Below are 26,158 nucleotides of genomic sequence, written 5' to 3'. Positions count from 1 at the left end.
TTATCCTTCTCGATCAGGTGTTCCACTGATTATTATGGGATGTGAGCTGTTATGGTGATGGGAAAGGCCCTCAGTTGGGAAGGGGTGGTGAGTGAGGCTGAAAGAAAGACCTCGGCAAAGCTCCGCCTCTGAGCTAAGTTCAAAATCTCACTCTGTCTCTACTCATGTTGCTGGGGACTATTGGAGGTAGAGAAGGTCTTATGGATCTGGGAGCCAGACGGCCTCTGAATTCCCTGCATTTACGTGGCAGAGATGGCTGTCCTCCCTCACCCCTTCCTCGTCTCTATCACTCCTCTTCTCCACACCGCTCCCCAGCCCCCCGCCCTCAGTCCCCTCTGGGATGATACACTTACCCGAGAGGGCGCACCTCCTGGTTTCCCGTTGCCTGTTCTGCGGTTGCAGTTCCAGATGCTCTGCTGTGTCCAGATGTAGGGGTCAGCTACAGGAGCCCTTGAGTCAGCCCCTCATAAGGAGTATTTTCTTGACTCCTGCAACATTCTCGATCCTGGAGAGTTCATTGATTCCAGTGAGTGTCCTGCATGTCAGTCACTTCCAGTCTGTTTCCTGGTAGAAGGACAGGCATTTGGGCGGCCTCTGCCTTTCTGACTGGTCTTCTGTCTGCCCCCCTTTACCATCCTCCATGGCCTGTGGTTCCTGCCAGTCCCAGGACCTGCAGGAGCCCCGCCAGCCCTAAGTGCTTCTCTTTAATGACCCGCAGGATTGCCATGGCAATGAGAGATGATTTTAATCTGTAAAGTGGTGTCTTCGTTAAGCTCCTCTTGGAAACCACTTGAGCTGGAGTCTGCCAGCTGCACCTTCAGGCGAGCCCTATAATATCACAGAGCCTCTCTGGGTGAGATTCCAAATCGAAAAGTATCTTCAGAGCCTCTGAGGATAGCTGTCTAGACAGAGGGCCTGGATTTTTTTCCTTTGAGGGAGGGAAATCTGGAACACTTCAGTTCTCCTAGCAGCTACTCTTGGCTCCATTTCATGACTCTGCATACAGCAGGTGCTCTATTGATGCTGGTTGACTTGAGTGGGCTGGCCTTGAACACCAGATGCTCATCGATCTGAGTCATTGCCCATTTTTTAATTGTGTATTTATTTATTTATTTTGCTGTTGAGTTGTAGGAGTTTCTTACGTTTATGCTTGTACTTTACTGCTGCTTCCCTGAAGCATCCTTTCAGCCTCTGAAGGAAGTGAGAGAAGGAGGTGATGGCTGTGTCACATGACCAGCAGCAAGGGGTGGGGCCCTCGCTCCTTCTTGTCAAAGTCCAGGACAGCGTGAGCAACCCATCTGTGTAGTGGGCAAGCTGAGAAACACAGAGGGTGGTCACAAGGTGAAGCAGGTGGGGTGACGCTGTTCTGGTCCTGGGTTCCCGTTGAAATTGCTGTGCCTGTGCTCAGGCAGTGGGTTTTGTATTTCTAGGGGCAGGTGCATTCACCCCGTGCTGAGACGCTGGAAGCTTTGCGGGAAGAGGGCAGCAGCTGTGGAGGAGGGATGACAGAGAAACGGATGACACCTTCGATTCCTTGAAAATAAATGCCTGCATAAGAGGGACTTGTGAAATTCTCAGAGGAGCATATGACTGGAGGTTGGGTAGCAGGGTTGGGGGCATGAGGCTGGAACTGGTATCCATGGCCGTTGGTGCAGGGTGTTTTCAGGGATGCTGTGATGGTTCCATTCTCCATACTAGAAAAGGCAGCTCTCCATCCAGGCTGGTGGTACTGTGCACCTGAAATGCTACCATCTAGGAAGTCTTTTGGCATAAGGCTAACATCTCAGAATGGGTAAAACCTGAATACCAATAAGGACCTCTTTTGTGTCATGGACTTAATCAGAATGTTTTCTGAGGATGGGTTTTAGGAAACGGAGCAAGGAAGAGACAGCATCTAAAGAGGGCTGATGGGGGGCTTCCCTGGTGGTGCAGTGGTTAAGAATCCGACTGCCAATGCAGGGGACACGGGTTCAGTCCCTGGTCCGGGAAGATCCCACATGCCTCAGAGCAACTGAGCCCGTGAGCCACAACTACTGAGCCTGTGCTCTAGAGCCCGCGAGCCACAACTACTGAGCCCGCGCACTACAGCCTGTGCTCCGCAACAAGGGAAGCCACCGCAATGAGAAGCCCATGCACCGCAATGAAGAGTAGCCCTCACTCGCCACAACTAGAGAAAGCCCGCGCACAGCAACAGCAACGAAGACCCAACGCAGCCAAAAGTAAATAAATTAAATAAATAAATTTATTTAAAAAAATAAAAAATAAAGAGGGCTGATGGGGAGTGGAATACCTTGTCCGGGGAAGATAATTATTATGCAGATATTATTTTCCCTATGATACATATTATCTATCAAAGTAAATACAGATTCATTGTAGAAATATTGGAAGAGACAGGACAGTGTAAAGAAGAAAATAAAAATAACCTATTTGTTCTATCCCAGGCATAACTGTTGTGGACATTTTGGTGTAACCTTCTAGATTTCGGTTAGGTGCACGGGCTCTGGAATCAGATTAACTTGTATTGGGGAATCGCATCAATAACTACTGCTCTCCTACCTCACAGAGCTTTCCCTTAGGGTCCCTGGAAATCTCATTTCCATAGTGTCGTTGTCACTAGTGCTGGTCTTCAGATGTTTCTGGGACCCCCGTTTGTGAGACTGCACTTCCGGGTTCCCTTGCGAATCAGTGGGACCATGTGATCTGTTTTGGCCAACGAATCATGAATGAGGGCCATGTGCCATTTTTGGGCAGGAGCTGGAAGTTGCCGGTGCAAGACTCTCTGGAGTTCTCTTTGCCACCTCTCTTGACAAAGTTTCTTTCTATGGAAAATGGGATGATAATAATACCTACTTGATCGTATTCTGGGAAGGATTAAATAAGATAATGCAAGTAAATCCTTTCGAAGTGTGCCTGGCCCATAGGAGGGGCCTCCACAATGTTACCTGTCATTGTTATTATTGTTAATATTGTTGATCCCTGATAGCAGTTCAGCGATCTCACTTGCAAAGGTTTTTTTTCAATTCCGTTCAAAAGTGACTGAGCTCGTTCTGAGCTTGTTTTCTTCTTCAATTCCATTCCAAAGTGACTGAGTTTGGTCTCTTTGTGACTGTGATAGGCACAAAAGAGGGCAGGAAAAACTTCCTGTTCTATGAGATCACAGTCTAGAGCAGGGCAAGCAGATAGGTAAACATCTTGACTTCCAGGTAGATGATGGTAAATGTTCTGGAACAGAGAAATAAGCAGAGATCAAGGTCTAGGGGAAGAATCCCCGGCCCCACTCTGGGTGGGGCTGAGAGAAACAGTCTACCTGCCTGGCTGTCTTATTTCTGTGTCTCTGCTGATCGAGCTGACATATAGCCAAGCTACGGTTCACCAGTTTGGCTGGGTTATTTTTGGAATGATTCTGTAATCGTTTTGCTTCTATGAGTGCAGGGCAAGCTTAACAAATGTCTCTCCTAACCTACAGTATGCCTCCTGATGTACCCAGAGACACTAATTGGATACTAAGTGCTTGCTTTCCTGCTGAGGGAAATGTCAGGTTCTAATAATATTCCATTATTAGGCCCACATAATTTCCTGCCTGGACTATTCTAACAGCCTCATCGCTGGTCTTCCTGCTTTAAATACTTTCCTTTATGGTCTATCCTCAGCACTGCTGATTTGGAATTGCTATTTCTCTACTCAAAACACTTCAATGATTCCTTAAGATATAGGTCTAGGAACTCAGAGATGAAGGAAGGGTGGGCCTGCTCCCAGGACCCACTTTCAGAATGTCTGCATCCTGTTCCCACAACTTTGGACTCAGTGGGTTTGGAGGTCTTGACCCTCGAGGCGGGGTGGGGAATGATTCCATCAAAGGAGATAACATGAGTTCCACTAAATTTCAAATTATGGCTACTGCCTGCTCCCTTTGGGCTCTTTGTGCTGACAGGGACAAAAAGGGAGTCACCATCTTGGCAGTGGTAACTGATTCATCACCAGGTGAAAATAGGGCTCCTGTCATGCAAAGGGGGCAAAGAAGAATACATCTGGCACCAAAGTGATCCACAAGGGCGTCTCTTAGGTCTCCCCCGTCCAAATTTGATGGTAAATGGTCAAGTGTTGTAGCCACAGCCTGAGAAGGGCGTAATGACCAGGAGCTCAGACCACAGGGTAACCCACAAAAGGAAACCACCTAGATCAGAAGAGGTGCTTCCTCAGAGTGGGGGGATCTCACAGGGGTAGTAGAGGAAGGAGCTGATGAGTACCAGTTATGACCCTGAGACAAGCTGCACCGGCAAAGCCTTCTCTTTGTAAGTTTCCCCCAGGAAAAGAGGCCCACCGGAATCCTGAAAGTGCTCCTCTCAAAACGTATACAAAGCAAGTGGATCTGAGTAGCTCAAGGGATGGACTGTAGTGGATTCTGTCATTTCCCACCCAGATTTCTCCCATGTTCAGTACTGCAGCACTTGTTCTCCCAGCTACAAAGAATGGTAAGTGCTGACAGTTTTCAGCTGAGTCCCTTTCTCCAGTGATTGTCCTTAGCTATGAGAGCCACCCCTCCCCAAGTGATGCCCCTTCCTAGTGCAGCCTGCATCTGGTGACTGGGTGAAGTGGGGATAAAATGATCTGGTCCCCTTGCCCCATTTGGGAAAACTCTTGAGGACCATCTGCAGAATTTCCTGTAGGATTGGCTGAGGTCTTATAGCCCAACTTCTCCTTCTGCCCAGTCCAACTTCTGTTACTCACCCCCAGGGGTTGACCTTAGGTGTACATCCCAATGAAATTCTTGTATGCAAGCAACCGTCTCCGAGTGTGCCGCCCGCGGAATTTGACCTGCAACAGCTCCTTCATCACCCCTTCCTTCATCATGCTGCTTGGAACTCTGTTACGATGGATGGGGCTCCATCTTGTGCCACGAGGTTGAAGGCCACACTCTAAGTGTGTTGGAGTAGAAATCTAGTAACGTTTGGGTCCTAGATGTCTGTGGAGCCACCATGCTGGCCACAAATGGCCTATAGCTGAGCTTTTATCCTTTTAAATGCACCGACATTTTGGGTCTTTGCTACATGCAACTGAACATTAATTGAGACCCAAGTAGAGATGGGGTGTAGGCGATTGAATATATGCATCTGGATCTGGGAGGTAAGGATTGAAGCTAGTGATGTAAATTTGGGATTCATCAGCAGAGAGATGGTACTGAAAGCTACGGGAGTGTGTATGTATGGAGAAGAGAAACAGACCAAAAACTGAGCCTTGGAGCATGCTCGTGCTTAGAGGGTGGAAAAGGGGGAGGATCACGACAAGGAGACCACTCAGAGAAGCTACTGAGGAGGAGAATCAGGAGTGTCCAGTGCAGAAGCCAAGGGCAGAAAGTGATTCAGCAAAGACGGGTTGGTCAGCGGGTCCCCATCACTAACCTGATGAAATACCAAGACTTGGAAGAGAGGACCCAAGGTGCTTCATGGCCACTGCCTGCCCTGGACTTGATGCGCCCATAATATGAACCTGCTTTGCCTCCAGCACACGCTATGCTGTTTCTGATCTCAGTGCCTTTGCTCATGTGGACTGCTCTACCAGGAATGCCTTTGCCACCTTCACTAGGCTAACTTCTACTCATCCAGTCACACTCAGCTCTGTCTTAATTCCTCCCGGAAGCCTTCCCTGACTTCTCTCCCTTCTCTCCCTCCCAAACGGTATTAAGCGCCCTTCCTTTGGACAGACATCAGGTCTCTATCATGGGGCTGATGACGCTGCTTTGTAATTGGTACTTCACTTCTGTCTCCACAGTAGACTGTCAACCTTTTGATGGCAGCGTGTGGAAGAATCATCTCCACACCATAGCTGGTATGTGAAACCCAACAGGCACTCTACAAACATCTATGGGATGAAGTAATAGTTCTATGCAACTAATATAGCTTATTCAAATCTCTCCATCTATTTAGGAATCCCATAATAAATCCCTTTATTAGGCTATCACGTGTATTTATCCATTTTATTTGAAATGCTAAATATACAAAAGTTCTTTGTAAGCCATAAGCTACCCACTGAATTTAAGGGATGTTGGAAGGGTCAGGATTAGGGAATAGCCCCTGCTGGTCTTCTCTGGGCTGAGGGCTGGGCCTTCTCAAAGGGACGCCCCTGGCTGTCAGAAGATCTGCAGGCTCGTTCCTCATTCTTTTTGCAAGAACGTTTACGTTCAGTTTCTCTCACTCACCCCACCTACACCTTTAAAACCTCTTCTTTGGAACAGCAGACTTCGCCTCCCACTCCAGACAGGTTTCTGTGCTAATCTTAATTTGGGAATAATCAGTACAAATTGGATTTTTATTCAGCACCTCCTACACCTCTCTATTAATTCCAGTACATTAACAAATACCAAAATATTCATGTAAAAATATTTCTCCCTTCAGAGAACATTGTTCCTTGTTCCGTGTTCCTCTGTTTAATGCCATCAGATCAGAGTTGACTATAGATTTAATTATTGTTTTACTGAAACCTGACATCTCTCTGTCAGACATGCAGGGAAAAGAGCTCAGATTGGGGACTAGAGGGGAGATGGCTGTGGATTGATGGTGGAGTACAGACGAACATGTAACCTCCTTCTCCGTACACTTAATAAGAAACAGACAGACGAGGCACACTGGCAGAGGATCAAGGGGTCATGTTCAAGTAAGGCAAGGACTGAAACCTCTGACCACAAATGTGAAAGGCGTCATCAGAGATGGAAGTTTCTAGAACTCCGAGCAGTGGCTTTCTCCACAGCTGAGAAGCAGCATGTCTGCCATACATCTCACTCTGAAACCTGTATTTGGAGGGAACAGGTGCAGATAGGTGGGTGAGAAGCCTGACAGAAAGGTGTGGAACGGCCCTTCTAGGTGTGGAAGGGCCCTTCCTAAACAGGGGAGATTTTTGTCCTCCAACAAACGCTTGGCAACGTTTGGAGACATTCTTGGTTGTCACAACCAGGGGTGGGGATGGGGGAGTGCTACTGGTACCTAGTGGGTAGAAGCCAGGGATGCTGTGAAGTATCCTACAGTCCACAGGACAGCCCCACCGCAAGGAATATTCCAGGCCCAAAAGTCAATAGTGCCGAGGTTGAGATCCTGCTATAGATGGAAGAGCTCTTATCTTCCGTCTAGGGATAAATTGTATTCACTGGGAGTGGAGGAAATATTTTGTTTTTCTCTGACCATATTCTCTGTGTTTACTGGTTACTTGGACGGTATGTATCAGCTCAGTGAAAACCCAGCTGTATGCTGTCTACAAAAAAACTCATCTAAAAGAGCAATTCGGATCAGTAAAATGCAAACAAAAGGAAAATGCATACAAATGCGTATCAGGAAAACGCAAACAAAAGCAGAAGTATATTAACATCAATAAAAATGTAAGATAAAAGGAGAAACACAAATGGGGGAATTTCATACAGATAAAATTGACGGTTTCCAATGAAATCCTTAAATTATAAGTAAAATAACATCAATGTAAACTTTTTAGAAGTTGCAAAAAAAAAGAGGGAAATGAATAGATACAAAATAATAAGAGGGCTTCCCTGGTGGCAGAGTGGATAAGAATCTGCCTGCCAATGCAGGCGACATGGGTTCAAGCCCTGGTCTGGGAAGATCCCACATGCTGCGGAGCAACTAAGCCCGTATGTCACAACTACTGAGCCTGCGCTCTAGAGCCCGCGAGCCACAACTACTGAAGCCCATGCACCTAGAGCCCGTGCTCCGCAACAAGAGAAGCCGCTGCAATGAGAAGCCCTCTCGCCACAACTAGAGAAAGCCCATGTGCAGAAACGAAGACCCAACACAGCCAAATAATAATAATAATAATAATAGGAGATGTTACATTAGTTTATGGTGGTTTTATGGTAGATAGATGTATATCACTTGGTTCATGGTAGACCTCCCCCCCACATAATAGACATAAACAATGAAACGAACACTACACCCAAAAAACAGACAATTCATCTCTTTTGCAAGGACCCATGGAACATTTATTTAAAAATATGATTAATATTAATATGACATACATCAGCCAGTTTCAAAAAATGGAAAATATCATATTTTCCCATCAACAATCGAATAGATCATATTCCCTGATCCCAGTGTAATCAAACTATAAAGACAAAACATAAACAAAAAGCCTAACTCTGCTTACATCTTAATCTCTTCCTTAAACACCTCTGTCGTAGAGGAGACCAAAGCTGAAATTCTGAAGCAGTGCAGCTCCATATGGTAGCTACTAGCCCCACGTAGCTATTGAAACGTGGCGCCTGACACGTGGCTAGTCTGAATTGCTGTGGGCGTGAACACACTGGATTTCCAAGACTTAACATGAAAAAAGAATGTAAAATATCTCATTCATGTATTGATATTTTTATTGATTACATGTTTAGATGATAACATTTGGGGTATACTGGGTTAAATAATAAATATTATTAAAATAATTTCACCTGTTTCTTCTTTCTACTTTTTAAATGGGGATATTGTACACTGTAAAATGACAGATGATGTCACATTATATTTCTATTGGTAGTTCTGCTCTAGAATATCCACAAAAATAAAATGTGATGACACAATAAACACTACATATTAAACACTATAGAATGTGGCTAGAGCAGTGTTTGGAAAAAATTACTAGCTTACGTATCTATGCTACTAAGTAAGAAAGAATGAAATGAAATAAAATTAAGCAATTAATATAAGAATTTAGAAAACATAATTAAACTAACCTAAGGAAAGTAGAGGGAAGACACTAATGAAGAGAAAAGTAGCAAGCAATTTAGAAGACAGAACAAAAATGATACAGAGATTCAAGAACATAAATTGAAGATTTGCTGAAAAAATTATAAAATATAATAACCACTGCCTTACCTATTTTTTTTAAGTGGAGAAAACTCAAACAAATTTTGAATTAAGAAAAAACAGAAATTAAATTAAAAAAAATGATTATAGAGTGATTTGCACAACCTCTGTGGTTAAACATTAGAAAATCTAGATAAAATGCATAATTTTCTAAAAAAAATTATGTCATCAAAATTTAATAAAGAGGAGTCAGACCATGGAAGAAATTGGGAAAGGGACCTAAGACCTACCCCTTTCAACCATCCCACCTCCACAAGGATGAGGCTGGTTTTGTAGGTGAATTCCATCTGTACGGAAAATATAAGGAGTTATGATGACTGTTTAAAGGTTCGAAGGTGGGGATGTATGTATATGTATAGCTGATTCACTTTGTTATACAGCAGAAACTAACACACCATTGTAAAGCAATTATACTCCAATAAAGACGTTAAAAAAATAATAAAGGTTCTAAGGTACAGAACTCAATTGATAAAATCATAATAAAGCTACTCTCTTTAAAAGTACTAAGTCCCTAGATTTCACAGGTAACTTCTTCCAAACCTTTGAGAAACAGATAACCACAGTGCTACTTAAATGTTCCCAGAGACGGGAGAATCTCACCAAAACTTTACCAAAGCCTGAAAGAAAAAGGCGAAAGAGAAAAGAAAGACATCTACAGATCAAACTCAGTTATGACAACCAACGCAAAAATCCTTAATATAATATCAGCAAAGAGAAGCAGAAGACACTAAAAGAAAGATACATGAAGAGAGATCAATCTGAAGAATGTAAGGATGGTTTAATATTAGAAAATTTTATGCTAAAGAATGCATTTGCTATCGTGCAACCTTCATTTCAGTTTGTATTTTATTTATTTATTTACTTATTTAAAATCTTAACCTTTTTTGATTTTTATGCAGAAGTTATTAGGACCACTTTAAAAAACTTTGTTTATTTGACTGTGCCAGGTCTTAGTCGCAGCATGTGGGATCTTTCGTTGCGACATGTGAACGCTTAGTTGTGGCATGGGGGATCTAGCTCCCCAACCAGGGTTCGAACCTGGGTCCCCTGCATTGGGAGCATGGAGTCTTAGACACTGGACCACCATGGAAGTCCCTCAGTTTTTTTTTAATTAACAAAATAAATACTAATGGATATTTCCTTAACATTATAAAATATTATAATCTTCCATCCAAAAAGCTAGCACAGCTTAATGTGAAAAGCCAGACACATTCCCGTTAAGGTCAGAAACAAGAACTCCCACTATCATATATGAGAAAGATATAAAAGGTACAAAACTCAGAAAGGAAGAGGCATCTGGTTGTAAAGTTTATGCCAAAAATCAAACCTTTACTATATTACAAATAATAACCAGTTAGAAAATCTAAGGGAAGAAAAGATGCCATTTACAATAGAAACATAAAAATACTTAAGAACAAATGTATTAATCAATGTTAGTACAGTCCTAACCTTATATAGTCCAGTACAGTGTAGTCCTAACCCTATGCTAAAAACTTAAAATTCCTATTAAAAGCTGCACAGATTATTCTAGTAAGTGAAAAACCTCCCTTGTTTTTCTTTGGAAGACTATTCAGTAGGGTAGTTTTAATTCCTGAATTTAATCTCTAAATTAAGTGTGTTCCCAGCCCAATTACCAATAGATTTTTGTTTGGAATTTGAGCTATTAAAGCTAAATTTCATCTCGTAAAATAAACACATGATTGGAAGCAGAGAAAGATCTGAAAAAGAATAACAAGTATGACTGTGATACTATCAGGTATATTAAACCATTGTTTAAGGCCACAGACATTTCAGAGTAGGAATAGACCAAGAAATCAATGTAAGAGCGTCAAAAAATAAATTCAAGCACGTATGGGAAATGAGTATTTGATTAAAATGGCATCATTAAATTTATCAGCGCGGATGGGGCATTCAATAAACTGCATTGGGAAAACTGGTTAGTTGCCTGAAGGAAAAAAATGATTTATTACTGTTACCAAGTCCAAGCTCGCTCTGCTCACCGTGTGACAGGCCAATGAATCGGAGACAAGGTGTTGAGGCAAAGGAATACGACTTTATTCGGAAAACCGGAAGACCGAGAAGACGGCCGACTGATGTCTCTAAATACCCATCTTATCAGGGCCTGGATGTCAGTTTCTTTTATAAAAGAGAGACGGGGAGAAGGTGAGGAAGTAGAGTAAAAAGACCATAAGTCTTACAAGTATCCCCTGGAATGGCCAGCCTCCGGGAGAGGATGTGTTAATTTCTTCTTTCTTGCAGCCATCCATAGGTGGACAGGGTCCGGATGTTCCCCTGAACAAAGGCACTTTGGTTTAACATTCAGGCAGAAGGGCAGGGCTCCCCAAGGCAGGCCATTACGTATAAACAGTATCCTTTTAGTGAACAAAAGCAACGGGAGTAAAAGAAACAGATCTAACATGTAGCCAGATTTTGTTCTCCCCTGTAACATCACCTTATTCTTCACATGCAAAGAAATTCCATATGGATCCAAGAGTTATATACAAAAATGGATCTATAAAAGCTAAAGTAAGAGAATGATTACAGAATTGTCTGTATAACTCTATGCAAACAAATTTTAAAACTTGGATTAAAACAAAGGTAAAAAAACTCCAAAAACCCAAAGGTGAATTTACCAGGTGAGTCCCAAAGGCTACGTTAAGCTCAGGTAGGTGGCCAGGTGGGAAGTGTGTTCCAGGACAAGTCTGGCCCCCTAAATGCCCTTCCTTCCACCGTCTTTTGTCAAATCTGTCCACTCATCCAGGTGGGCCCCTGAAGCAGAAATGCAAATAATAAACATTAGGCCCAAAGTCGGCAGTATTATTATTCAAAAGACACCTTGAGAAAGACAAACAAACCAGCTGTCAAAAAGGACTAGAAGTAAAGAGGTCAGAAAAATGAGTGATTACCGATGAATGCACAGGATGCTATATGAATACCGGGCATCGTCAGTTAGAAAATCCACAGCTAAGGAGAACCCATTCACAGTGACAAAATATAGTAAGTACTTTGGAATAAACTCAATGCAGGATGTTTGTGACCGGGTAGAGAAAACCATAATACTTGTGATTCCTGCAGGAGAGCAGAAGGAGAATTGCATTTTCCTGGCAAGCAGGAGTAATATTGTGAAGATATCGACCCTCCTCGTGTATAGGTCACGTGTGGTCCAATTATTGATACAACGAATCTGGCTTTGTTGCAGCTCTTCTACATTTGCAGGCATCCTTCCTTCAAAGTTTCTTCTGCGCAGCTGACCAGGCTACCAGCATGCCTGAGATCTCAGAAATAAGCAGAGGTAGACTTTGAGTAAATCTATGCTTGTTTAATCCAGTGGCTCTCAATTTCAAGCATTCAGTCATGGGGAGGCTTGTTAAAAAAACAGATTGCTGGGCTCCACACCCAGATTCAATTCTTGGGGTGAGGCCCAAGAATTTACATTTCTATCAAGTTCCCAGGGGCTGCTGGTAGGGAGCCTTGCACCTGGAAATCCACTGGGTTAGTCAAATGCCTTAGAGGTCAATGTAATGGGAAACTAGTAAAGCAGGTCTAGACTCCGAGGTTCTTAGGACTTCCCTTGAACTTGCCCATCACTGGACTAATTTCCAGCCTCATCCCTATGCCTTTTAACGCGAGGCAGGCCTGGCAAGGGGTCATAATTGGGTACCAGATGGTTGTCATTTACTGTCTTCTTCCTATCGGTGGGGAAGGGTTGGAGGGGCAAGCAGGGAACAGGGTTGGCTGTGTATACATGTGTACGTGTGTATGTCCATGTATGTGTGTGTGTGCATGTATGTGTGTATATGTGTGTGTGCATGTATGTGTACTGTGTGTGTGTATATATGTGTGTGTGCATATGTGCATGTGTGTGTGTATGTGTGTGACCACTTGAGATTTCAAGGCTTGTGGAATTCCCCAAAGTGCTAGCCCTCACATCCTCTGTGTACCCAGCAAATCCTCGTTTAAAGCTCCAGAACTTCTCATGGAACCTGACAAAAGAGTATGGCTGGAAGAATAAGTGGCCAAGAAAAATAAATAATTCGGGTGGGGGTGGGAGAGCAGGGGTGGGGAGATTTATCTGCCTGGTTATAAGAACCTATTTTAGAGCAAATAGTAATAAAAACAGCTGGAGTGCAGCTACAAAGACAAAACTATATCTAAGTTATGCAGAAGAGGGCCAAGAATTAGACCAAATTATATGAGAGACTGTCCTATATGATGAGTAAGCAATATGGAAGGGAAAGCTCACTTAATAAATCATGTTGGAAGACTGAAGATTGAGTTTGAAAAAGGAATTAGATTTGTACCTTACCCTACTCACCAACATGAGAGTCAAGCATTTAAAACTAAGAAATCACAGAGGAAAACGTAGCATGATCAGAATGTACCATTTGCTGTACTTTGCAAGTATGGGGCGGGGAGGTGAAGGAAATAGCACTTGCTGAGTGCCTACTGTATGCCACACATGTATTACCTTATCCCATTAGGACTCTCAGCAACCCTGTGAGACAGGGATTACCCTCAGCTTTCAGATAAGGAAACTGAGGCACAGAGAAACCAGTTACTTTCTCAAATGGAGAGCAATCAGAAGCGCCTCACTCTGTCTGACTCCATGCCCTGTACTGCCCAGTTGCTGCCCACCAGCCCAAGGGGTCCAAGGGAGATGGGGTGCCTAGTTCAGTGCCAGCCTATTCCTAGATGGACCTGGGGTGGTAGAAAGTGAAACAAGTCAGAACCGAGGTTGAGGACAAGGCAGCTGCACAGTGGTACAGAGCTGATGAGTTCGGCCAGGAGAACAGGGGCAGTAAGTGCGTTCCAGGGGCCACCTGCCTGGAGTTGGGAAGCAGGATGAATGGCTGGGTCCCAGGAAAGGCTGGGATGTTTAATGTGGTGACACTGGGGCACACAACAGCTGTAATTTGTGGTCCATCCCTACTCCTTCCTTCTACCAGACATAACCTTAACTCCCCTTCCTAGGGGCCTGGAGAAGCCACGTGGTGTCATGAAAGAGCAGGTGCATGAGAGGTCAAGAAAACTTGGGTTTAATTGTGCTTTGTCGCTTTCTAGGTGCATGGCCTTGATCCAGTAACCTAACCCCTCTGAGGCTTAGTTTCCTAATTTTCACATCAGGGTGCCCACCTCACAGAATTCATGTGGGGATTAAATGGACAAGTCAGGTAAAGCGTTAAGCTTAATAAATGGTGCAGAGTAGGTGATCAATTGATATTTATTGAATAAGCGAATTTATACATTTGCTTAACGTGTGTATTTATTCATTAGCTCTGAAGAAAACTTGAAGTCCAGGGAAAGGAGGTTTATCCGGCTAGTTCTGCTAGGTAGACAAGAATTTCACATCTTTCATCAGTTGTAGTTGAAACATTCTAATTTGGGAAACTGGGTCAAGCCATATCACTGTGCGTTAATTATAAGTTGTGATTCTAGCAACCTGTGGAAAGATGAGAAAATGGTCCAGCGCCTGCATTTCCCACAGTAACAAATGTGCCTCCGATGACACTTCCATAATCGCCACCCCTTCCAATTGCATACATCTTGGCACCTTACAAAGAAGTGCTCACACCCAGGGTGACAGAAACCCGCCTTCAAGGAAGGTCATGTCATCCCATTTTGTGGATGAGGAGACTAAGGCTCTAGGAGGTACAGGGACCTGCTCAGTGGTTGGCGGCAGAGCCGGAGCTGGAATCCCCGGATGTGCATGAACTGATCATCACTACGGCATAGGCTTCGTTACCTTGTTACAGGCTTAAAGGGTGATGCTATACAGTGTCCTGCTTGCTTGCATCTGCTTCTGTCTCCCCTGAGGCCCTCATGTGGATCTGAGGCTCTGAGGATCCCATCTGTACATCTTACCCCATCCCCATTCCAGAGCCAATTTGGAAGGAGACAGAAGGAGTGCAGCAGCCTCCATCCTGCAGACGTACGAGGCCACAGGAACTTTGCAGCCCATCATCTGGCAGCGCAGCCTGGATGCTGGAACCCATGCTGGAGCTGCAGAGATCTGGCCAGAGAACTTGGGTCAAGTCCTGTCCAGGGCTAGGGGTGGTGATGTTTGCCTGGCTGTTACACAGGTGAGGAAGAGCCTGCTGTTTAGTGATCACCTCTACGTGACAGGCTCACACATTATCAGTAATTCCCACAGCATCTTGTGATCCTATCATCGTCGTACTGATGATGGAACAGTACCTTGGAGAGTGACATCTTATGCAGCATCTCGAAGTGGGTAGTTGTCGAAGATTCAAACCCGGCTCTGTTTACTATGACCCCATGCCCTTCTCAGCAAGGCCCCTGTCACAAGTTGGACTCTGACATCCTCTATGCTTTCTGGAGAGAAATGGGTCACAGCCTTTGATTACCACTGCCATTGGGAAGGTGGGAGTTAAATGTAACGCTCTGTTTAGATCCATAACTGGTACCTACTCAGCTGTTGGGTTCCTGTAGAGCCTGTGCAGATGGAACAAAGCCTCCCTCCTGTACCCTGCACATACGTAGGAGGGTAAGACCAACAGGCAGAACCAGACTGGAGTCTGGAGCCCCAGTAGCCATAAAGATGTCTGTGGGGACCTCACATGGGACCCAGCACCTGCTACCTCCAGAGATAGGGAGCTGTGATCTCCTTGCTCCCTGAAGGCTTTCCCAGCCTGTCTCTTACTCTTCCTCCCTGGGGCAAAGGGGAGAGTCTGATACACCTGATGAGATTGGAGAAAGAGCCTGAGATTGCGCCCGCCAGCCCCTCCCAAGCGTCCTCCCCTTTGACCCTCCTGCACACGAGCACCTGTTTCCCCCCTGGTCCACCCCTCCATGCTGCTGAGCATGGCGGGCTCTGCCCTGGTTGGGATGTGCCCGTAGTTTGAAGTGGGTAAGCCCAATTCAGAGGAAAGTATTGGGAAAACAGACTGTGGCTGCCGAGTCAAGATGCTTTTCCAGGGGAGCTTTCCCAGCTATCGATCTGGCTCTCTGAAGCCTCCTTTGTCATACTGCTGGGGACCCATGGGGGAAAGGGCTGGATTGATTTCCATCTTTGTGGTTAGTGATAAGCCCTGAAATTCCATCGTGAGAAACGTGTGAGGAGGAGAGAAGGAAGCAGAGGTGGCACACAGGCAAACATTCACGTCCTGCAGTAGTTCCTGCCCCTGAGATAGTTGCTGCTCCCTGGCTCCCAAACTCCTCACTCTTTCACCAAACACGTCCAGGGGAGTCTGGGGTCCCAATTCAAGCTCCGTCCACGCGTCCAGACTCCTCTCCTATGTGCTCTGACCCACTTGGTCGGTACTAGCACTGTACCCAGAATACCCCTGCTCAATTCCTGCATCTGTGGCTTGCTCCCTGCTGGCAATGCCAAGGTTAAATAATAGAATCTGGAAGGAGCTGTGGAGGTCACGTTGCTCAGCCCTCCTTCTGGAGAAGGGGCCATCGGAACTTGCTTCCATGTCTTGCTGCTGGGAGCAACCTCTCCTCTAACTTGGCATTTCTGTTTCTTTTACATTTTTATTTTTTTTTTAGACAACAAGGCATCTGCCTTCTTGCTACTCATGTCTGGTACAGGTGTCTTCTTTGCCACCTACACACATTCCAGGCAGCCCTCCCTGGGCACTTCAACCTTACCATAGGAATTAGGTGGTGTTTTATCATCATGCAGGCATGAAACAAGCACTGCTAGCTTCCTTTGTCTGCTCTCCTGGGTGCCTTTAGAACACGGGGTTCTAAGCTCCTTGAGGCCGAGGCTGCGCTCGAGCCTGGCACACAGGAGGTGCCCAGGAAACCTGTGAGTTGTCCGGGCCCAGCAGACATGTCAGATGGGATTGCTCGGTGGGCCATGCACAGTCCTGTTTGTTCATCGCCCACCGAGGGTCTTCTGTGGGTCAGCCCAGCCCTGAACTTGCTCACCGCCTAAAGGTGGAAACTGACACGCTCACAGAAAACCACAACACAGCGTGCCGCCTGCTAGGAGGCGTGTTGGGGATGCTGAGGGAACGTGGGAGGGAGCAGTCATCAGGCCAGCACTGGGGCGAGCTGAGCCCAGAAGGATGAGCAGGAACTCGTTGGTTGGTAGCAGCAGGAAGGGCAAGCAGCAGGGAGCACTGGGCCGGAGAGGTTCGGCTTCCCAGTCTCCACGGCCTCCAACATGGCCTTTAAGCTAACATCAGGCAGACAGCCACAGAGATACACTGACGGTTCTGAAGGAAGAAGGCCATCATACGCCTGTCAACCGCTGTTTTATACTTACGGTGACCAGTGTGTCCTGCTTTGCCCAGGCCTTTCCTGATTGTACCACTGACAGTCCTGCTTCCCGGGAAACCCCTTAGCTCTGGCAGACCCGGAGAGATGGGCTGGAAGGGCAGCCTGAATGATTATATTCCATAAACCCTTTCATTAACTTCTTTTTGTTTCATTTTTAACTCTTTTTTTATTTTATTTTATTTTTTTTCCGGTACGCGGGCCTCTCACTGCTGTGGCCTCTCCCGTTGCAGAGCACAGGCTCCGGACGCGCAGGCTCAGCGGCCATGGCTCACGGGCCCAGCTGCTCCGCGGCATGTGGGATCCTCCCGGACCGGGGCACGAACCCATGTCCCCTGCATCGGCAGGCGGACTCTCAACCACTGCGCCACCAGGGAAGCCCTAACTCTTTATTTTATATTGGAGTGCAGTTGATTAACAATGTTGTGTTAGCTTTAGGTGTACCAGGAAGTGATTCAATTATACATATACATGTATCTATTCTTTTTTCAAATTCTTTTCCCAATTAGTTTTACAGAATATTGAGCAGAGTGTCCTGTGCTATACAGGAGGTCCTTTTTGGTTATCTGTTTTAAGTATAGAGGTGTGTACATGTCAATCCCATACTCCCTAACTAACCCTCCCCACAACCCTTCCCCTCTGGTAACCATAAGTTTGTTCTCTAAGTCTGTGAGTCTGTTTCTGTTTTGTAAATAAGTTCATTTGTACTATTTATCTTTTTTGAAGATTCTCATTATCCTCTGACTGGCACAATTACATTGCATTATAAGGTCTTTGTGACAAAGGCATTAGCGAATTAGTTGTAAACGTTGAAAATATGCTGCCCTTTTGGAAACCCTGGATGGGGATTTCTTTATATTTTAAACATACCGAGCTCTCCTCTCCCCAGGCTTCAAAGGGCTGTGGCAGCAGCGGAGGACGTGCTGTGAGAGACAGCATGGTGGATTTGGGGGCCTGCGAGGAGGGAGAATGTCCGGGGCACAGGGGATATGACTTTGTGCAGGCAGGGTTGTGGAGGTGAGACTGGAGCGGGGCAGACGTCACAGAGCTCCCGGGGCCGGGCCAAGGTCTCAATCTCACAGCCTTGGGGAGCCCAGAATGCTGTCACACAGAGGAGTGTCACAGTTGGATCAGAAAGTTTACCCAGGTGGAGTTCTGGAGAATTGATTTGGGTGGGTGCTGTAGAGGCCATGATGAGAGACGGAAGACCACTCTGGGTGCTGCCGTCATTATGCAGGTGAGTTTCACAGAGGTGGAGAGAAACGGACAGGACAGTGATCTGAGGGTGAATGTGTGGCAGGGGGAGGTGACTCGCTTGTGCTCTGGCTACAATGACAACCACCAAGACAGGGACTTAAGGAGGAAAATAGCTTCAGGGGTAGACGCTGCGTTTGGCTTTGGATGTGTCGTTTGGGCCCTGGCACCACCAAGTGGAGACATCTCTTGGGCAGAGGGATATAAATGTCTGAAACTTTGGAGAGAAAGGTAGGCTGGAGATAAAGATTTGGCTTTCATTCACCTTCTAAGTCCAAGGTGATTGAAATGGGTGAGTTACTGATGGTGAAACTGAGTCCCCCTAAAACTGAGTTCCCTTACCGAGTTTATGATTAATCTCTCTATCCAAAACGTTATTCCTTTTCTTGTCCCCTCTGACCTCAATCCTGTGCTAACTGAACAGTCAGATGACTACCACTGCTGCTGTCAGTAACATTGTAAATGTACTAAAATTACTGTTATAGATCACATCATTAACGTACAAACTCAGGTTGTTTCTCCAGGGCAAGATGAGCTAACGGACCCCCAGCTGTGAACTTGGTCAGAGAATCACAAACCAGAGATACCTTGACTCCCAAAACTATGATTAAGCAATGTCCCAAGATATGAGTAACCCCGGCTTCTTTGTTCTTAAAGAAGAAAACCCCAAGCTCAAAGACCGAGTGGGAGTGGTCTGAGGCTTGTCTTCCACTCCCTTGCTTGGCACCCTGCAATAAACACTGTCTTTTCCTTCACCACAACCTGGTGTCAACAGATTGCCTTTGCTGCCCACCGCGCCGGGCAAGCAGACCCCATTTGGTTCAGAAACAACGGAGGATGTGAGTGAGAAGGCAAGAGGCCCCAGCCCCGCAGGGGAGAGGATGGTTGATTCTCTATTTCCTAGAGGAAGGGCTGTGATGGTTGACAGGCTTGAACAGGGCAGCAGCTTTTGCTGGTGTCTTCAACGTGCCTGAGCACAGTCGGATCCCTGGGAGCCATCTGGAAAGTCAGTCTTTTCTGGTGTGACCCAGTTCTAGATAAGATGACACTAATAATACCCATTCACTCCTCGGAGCTGTGAGGAATCGGGAGCTAAGGTATGCGCGGGGCTCGTTATGCAAATAACCTGTCCTGCGGCACAGACAGGGCTGGCTGGTCCTTCACTCCTTCCTCTCCTCTCCCAGGATTCTGGAATGGTCTGCTGCTGCCCACACACAGCCCTTGCCTTCTTCCTCCGGGTACCTGAAGGCCTCCTGGATGTAAGCATCTCTTGAAAAACAACGATCTTCATTTGCCAGAATTGTTTTAAAACAATTCTGGCTATGAGAATGCTCAGATAAAGTCACTTTCTCTTTCTCAATAAGAAAAATGAGGAAAGAGAAAGCATTGCACGGGGCGGGTGGGCTGGGGGTGGACTCAGGAGATGGATGCTGTCCAACTAAGCACACGTCTGTCTCTGAATTTCTGTGAAATGCGGGTGTAGAGCTGCGTGAGCCGTCAAGACCCGGCCCAGACGTGCTGAGTGTGATTCTAGCCAACCTATACAAGTCAGCGCTTGCTAGCGCGTGAGTCAGAAATATTAAAATATGGCTCAAAACAAGGAGTTAAAAATGGTAATTTTCAAGGTCTTATGTATTTATTCAATAAGTATGTATGGAGCACCCACTGAAAGTCAGGCACCCTGGTAGCTGCAGGTGAGGTAAAGGGGAGCAAAGGTGCTCCAGGGGCCCCCATAAGAGTCTAGTGGAGGGCACGCGACGGGGGCAGTAGCTGCACAGTGTGAGGGGTGCGTGTTGGGGGGAGGGCGGCAGGGAGGCCGGAGAGGAGGCTGTTCCAATAGTTCTGCTCCTTCCCTCCGCTCTCTGACAACGTTCCCACAGGATGTTCCTGGCCCACCTCTATCTCCATAGGAAAAATCTTGGAAGCGCCCAGAGGATGTGGTGCACCCCACACTTTGCAAGGAGCACCCCATGCTGGGAGGGAATGCACTCATCCTTCCAGACCGCCAACGGGAGCTTTCCCAGTGTCAGTGCGCACTGACGCCTCAACTTGTGCCTGAACTATTTTTAACTGCCTGTCGCCATGGCAGCGTGAGAACCGCTGGGAAAGATGTGGCCTTTCTGACAGCAGTCAAGATGCTGGCTGCCCTCTCATCTCACTTAATCCCCTGCGCGCCAGAGCCGAGATAATCTACATTAAATTCCCGCCTTCTATTGGCAGAGCTGGAGCCCAGACACCACTCTGTGCTTCCTCATCTGCAAAGTAGGGATCTTAATAAAACAAAACCCAAAACCAACAAAACATCTCCCTTTGTGGGTCTGTTGTGGGAATCAAATCAAGTCGTTAATGCATGAATGCACTCTGCATGGCCCATGTTAGTTTCTTTCTTGCTTTCTTTTTATTTTTTTTAAAGATGTTTTGATGTGGACCATTTTCAAAGTCTTTATTGAATTTGTTACAATATTCCTTCTGTTTTATGTTTTGGTTTTTTGGTCCCGAGGCACGTGGGATCTTAGTTCACCGACCAGGGATGGAGCCTGTACCCCCTGCACCGGAAGGCGAAGTCTTAACCACTGGACCACCAGGGAAGTCCTGGCCCAGGTCTTAATGGCAACACCAATCCCCACCCCCTTCTGCCCTTCATCTCTGCTTTATGGGCTGATGCCCGTGAGCCTTCTACAGGTTTCCACGAAGTCTGGAAACATAGGCAGTATCATTTCTTTCTTGACAGACTGGTGATGTCCTTGACATTCTGCACATTTGCCCACGTTTCCAGACTTTCCAGACCCCCTGCAGGACCAGGTCAAGGGCCTGCCTCTCCCTGGCAGAGGTGGGAGCTGATGCAGACAGGGAGCTCTCTCTGTCACTGGGCTTTTTGCAGTTACATACCTGGATCCCTGCCTTGTCTTTACTCCTTGAGGGCCGGGACTGTGTGTCTTTTCACCTTGTACCCCAGCACCCAGCACCAGGCCCTGAGGACAGGTAGACACTTGATTAGTATTTATTGAATGAAGAAAGGAAGGAAGGAATACAAGGGCCAATGGAGAGTGCAAGTGTGACATTGTGATTTATAATAAGAAATATATATTTGGGACTTCCCTGGTGGTACAGTGGTTAAGAATCCGCCTGCCAATGCAGGGGACATGGGTTTGATTCCTGGTCTGGCAAGATCCCACATTCCGTGGAGCAACTAAGCCTGTGTGCCACAACTACTGAGTGCATGCACCACAACTACTGAAGCCTGCGCACCTAGAGCCTGTGAGCCACAACTACTGAGCCCCCGTGCTACAACTACTGAAGCCCGTGTGCCACAACTACTGAGCCTGTGCTCTAGAGCCCGCGAATCACAACTACTGAGCCTGCCTGCTGCAACTACCGAGCCTGTATGCTGCAACTACTGAAGCCTGCGCGCCTAGAGCCTGTGAGCCACAACTACTGAGCCCCCGTGCTACAACTACTGAAGCCCGTGTGCCACAACTACTGAGCCTGTGCTCTAGAGCCCGCGAATCACAACTACTGAGCCTGCCTGCTGCAACTACCGAGCCTGTATGCTGCAACTACTGAAGCCTGCGCGCCTAGAGCCCGTGCTCCGCGACAAGAGAAGCCTCCGCGATGAGAAGTCGGTGCACCGCAACAAAGAGTAGCCCCAGCTCGCGGCAACTAGGGAAAGCCCGCGCGCAGCAACAAAGACCCAATGCAGCCCAAAATAAATAAAATTAAAAAAAAAACGAAATATATATTTGGTCTTCCCATTTCTGGCAGAGCTCCTAAAATCTCTGGAATTTCCTAAGGGCTGAGCACGATCAAAGTGTCTTTTGTTATGTAAACTTAGCTGACTTTTGAAATGCCCCTAAGTCACCTATGGTTGCATGCTGGTCATCAGAGGAACTGACCATGGGATGAGAAGGGTGGAACAGTTCCACCCCTCTGAACTCTGGGGAGAGGACAGGGGCTGCAGATTGAGTTCAGTCACCAATTGCCGATGATGTAATCCATCGTGGCTATGTAACAACGCCTCCTCCGTGAAAACACAAAAGGATGGGATTTGGAGAGCTTCTGGGTTGGCGAGCGTGTGGAGGTGCTGGGAGCTCTGCGCCCTTTCCCTGTACCTTGCCCTCTGCATCTCTTCCATCTGGCTGTTTCCGAGTTATATCCTTTTATAATAAACCGACAATCTAGTAAATAAAATGGTTAAGCTCTATGACGCCTGCAGCCAGGGAGAGGTCAGCTGGCAGGAAGTGATGTCTTTCTGGAGAAGAGCTGCCATGGAGGGGAAGGAGTGGTTCCTGGGAGCACAAGGCTGGGACAGACTGCTCACCTGCATGGTGTCATGGAGAGCCACATGGCCTGGAAGCCTGACCTCAGGGCCCTGAGCCCTGGGGAGGCTTTTGATCTGGTCTTGGTTCTGCAAAGAGCCTGAGAAACATGCCCTTGATGGAGGAAAGGAGCATATCCGGAGGGAATGCATCTTGATTCCTCCTCTGGGGAGTCGTGGGGAAAACCGGAGGGAACTTCTGATTGAAGAGGTGAAGACCCTATGTCAGGGTCCCTTCAGGTCACAGTAGTTTTGCTTGAGACAGGAGATAGCCATCCCCAGGAAAAATGGTCCAGGCTTTTGCAGAGCATTCAAGAGCATTTAAGCAGTAGTTGGAACTTTCAGGAAAACGAAGGAGACAACCTGTGGGTTCTGTCTGCGTAGCTGAGAGACCGGCTCACCCATTCACCCTTTGCCCTCCCTCCCTCCCGCCAAGGTTATCCATGAAGGCTGGACTTGAACAACGGGGGTCTGATCTATGTCGTCATCCTAGTCTCCTCCCCAGGCTGGTTTTTAAAAATAACTTTTATTTTTTCTTAGAACACAAGTAATTGACACTCTGTAGATTCAGAAATGCAGAAAAGAACAAAGAAAAAGAACCAGCTGTAATCCAGTTGCTCAGAGATAATCACTCTTCATATTACGGTATCTAGTCTTTTCTGCATGAGTATGTATTATACATGCACATACGTGTATGCACATGTATGTATAGAAATGCGTATTTATGCAACGTGTAATTCTTTTTAGAAAAAAGATGTCAAATCGTGTCTGAGAGCTTAGACTCTGGAGCCAGGTTTGGGTTCTAATCCTGGCTCTGTTGTGTGCTGCCTGTGTCGTCTTGATTGGAACCTTTCTGTGCCTCAGTTTCTTTATCTGTAAACAGCCAAATTGGTTGATGAAAAATAGTATCTCACTGTTGCCTGAAGTTGAAGTTTTCTGTTGGTCTTTCATGTTTCTTGGAACTGCTCGGTCGTACCCTCTGTCCACAGGAGGGTACGCCTCATGCTTTCATGGTGTGTGAAGGTGCTGTGTGTTCCTGCCACTTCCAAGTTTGGGGCTCTGGACCCCACCCTTAGCCTCTGATTATCCACCATCTTTGCTGTCTCTTCAACTTCTCCCTCTGTGTTGCCGCCTTTCCACCAATCAATACAATCAGTTAAAATGTTGATTTCAATAATAAATTCTGGAGAAGGTGCGGAGAAAAGGGAAGCCTCCTACACTGTTGGTGGGAATGTAAATTTGTGGAGCCGCTACCAAGAACAGTACGGATGTTCCTTAAAAAACTAAAAATAGAACTACCGTATGACCCAGCAATCCCACTCCTGGGCATATATCTGGAGAAAATCATAATCCAAAAAGATACATGCACCCCCGTGTTCACAGCAGCACTATTCACAATAGCCAGGACATGGAAGCAACCTAAACGTCCATGGACAGATGAATGGATAAAGAAGATTTGGTACATATATACAATGAAATACAATTCAGCCATAAAAAAGAATGAAATAATGCCATTTGCAGCAACATGGATGGACCTAGAGATTATCACACCAAGTGAAGTAAGCCAGACACAGAAAGACAAATATCATATGCTATTACTTATATGTGGAATCTAAAATATGATACAGATGAACTTATTTACAAAACAGAAACAGACTCACAGGCATAGAGAACAGACTTACGGTTACCACACGGGAAGGAGGGTAGGGATAAACTGGAAGTTTGGGATTAGCAGGTACAAACTACTGTACATAAAATAGATGAACAACAAGGACTAACTGTATAGCACAGGGAACTATATTCAACATCTTGTAATAACCTATAATGGAAAAGAATCTGAAAAAGAATCTATATGTATACCTGAATCACTTTGCTGTACACCAGAAACTAACACAACATTGTAAACCAACTATACATCAATAAAATAAAATTTTAAAGGGTTGATTTTTAAAACATGCTCAAGTCTCTCCCTTTTTAAATAAATAAGCAAAAACTCTTGCTGAATGCTATGTCAGCCAAACTTCCTTTGCCAGCCGAACTTCCTATGGGCTGTCTATACCCATCATCTCTCTTCCCCATCCCCCTTTCTCGATCTCAGTCTGGTTGCTGTCCCACAGCCCCACCCAGATTGCTTGGGAATGGGCTCCCAGTGGCCTCCTTGCTACCAGATCCACTAGGCACCTCTGTCTTTATTCTTCCCGGGCCTCTTGCCTTTGGCACTACCTCCTCCTCCCTCTTTCCCTTGTCTTCCTGGACCACAAACTCTCCTGCTTCCTGGGCTCCCTCCCATCTCCTCCCCTCTGCTCATTCTTTGCTGGTCCTCTTTGTAAGCGTCCCTCCTTGAATGTGCTTTTCCTCAGCCTTCCTCCTTGCTTCTTCTCCTCTCTGAGACTCTGACTGAACCCAAACATATCTTCACTACTTTGTAAATGCGGTCCATTCTCAAATCTCTACCTCTTAGCTCAGACGGCTCTTCTGAGCTCCCGATCAATATACCCAACTGGACACTTCCATTAAGACATCCCCTAGAGCCATCAAATCGATGTGTCTCAAATAAAATTAAATATCTTCTCTGCTAATACAGCCCTCCCCTTTGGTTTCTATCTTTGGGAAGGGTCAGACTCATCTCCCTGTTAAAGTGTCAGTGAGTCATTTTGAAAGAAATCAAAGCAGTGTTCCATTAATAGTTGAATTTTGGGAATAGAACGATGGAAGGGTGGCCGGGGCATCTGGGTCTTCTGATGTCACTGAAATCACAGATGCTACTGTGCTTTGTATTCTTGTCCTGTACGAGGCAGACCCTGATGCCTGAGAGACAATCAACACTTATAATTACTAAATGCATGGAAACTCATGGGACCAAGAGGAATAGCTTTTCACAGAGTGCTTTAGCTGGAAGGGCTCTCAAAGATCATCTGGTCCAACTGTAGCCCCGAGAGGAGTCTGTGGTCCTCAGCACATGTCTAGTGGTGCAGAGAAGTGACCTCAGACCCTTCCCAATTTCCACTGTGATTTCCCGGGGGCCACTAGGCATGGCCATCAAAGATACCCCTGCGATGAGCTGGGAGTCTTGGCCCCAGGTAAGAGCATTTGATCTGACGTTGTTTTCCTTTACCCTCCAGGTCCCTGTCCTTAGGTGCCCTTGGAAAGGGGTGGGAACTCCGTGTTGCTTACAGAGGATTTTCTTACCTCTGGCTGGGCTCCCAGGCCCTGAAATCACAGGAAAGCATGGGCAGGTGTAGTTATCAACAACCCAGGGAGGGAAATGCTCTCTTTAAAAACCTAATTAATTACAGAAATTTGAAGCGTACTAAGAAGAGAGAGAAGAGTACAAAAGAATCTGCATGCATCCAGTCCCCAACTTCAACTCACTCCTGTCATACATGTAAGTCTCCTTCCCCTCAACATCTTTTTGTTTGGTTTTGTTCAATATCATTTTATTTTATTGTCATTCTTTTTTTAAAAAACTATTTATTTATTGGAGTACAGTTGA

At 46.0% G+C, this 26,158-nt stretch overlaps 1 long non-coding RNA gene across 1 annotated transcript in view; it reads right to left on the bottom strand.

Annotated features, from left to right (window-relative positions):
- The window catches only part of LOC109551806 (uncharacterized), a 76,962-nt gene that overhangs the window by 4,950 nt on the left and 45,854 nt on the right, over positions 1–26,158 (bottom strand). The window contains exon 4 of the long non-coding RNA XR_012330324.1: positions 354–21,322. This is a non-coding gene — a long non-coding RNA (uncharacterized lncRNA). The remainder of the gene's footprint in view (positions 1–353; positions 21,323–26,158) is intronic.

This window comes from Tursiops truncatus, chromosome 2 (genome assembly GCF_011762595.2).
Source record: "Tursiops truncatus isolate mTurTru1 chromosome 2, mTurTru1.mat.Y, whole genome shotgun sequence".
NCBI classification, from domain to species: domain Eukaryota; kingdom Metazoa; phylum Chordata; class Mammalia; order Artiodactyla; family Delphinidae; genus Tursiops; species Tursiops truncatus.
Note: the sequence above shows the minus strand (reverse complement) of the source record. Positions and strands in the feature narration are given on the sequence as shown.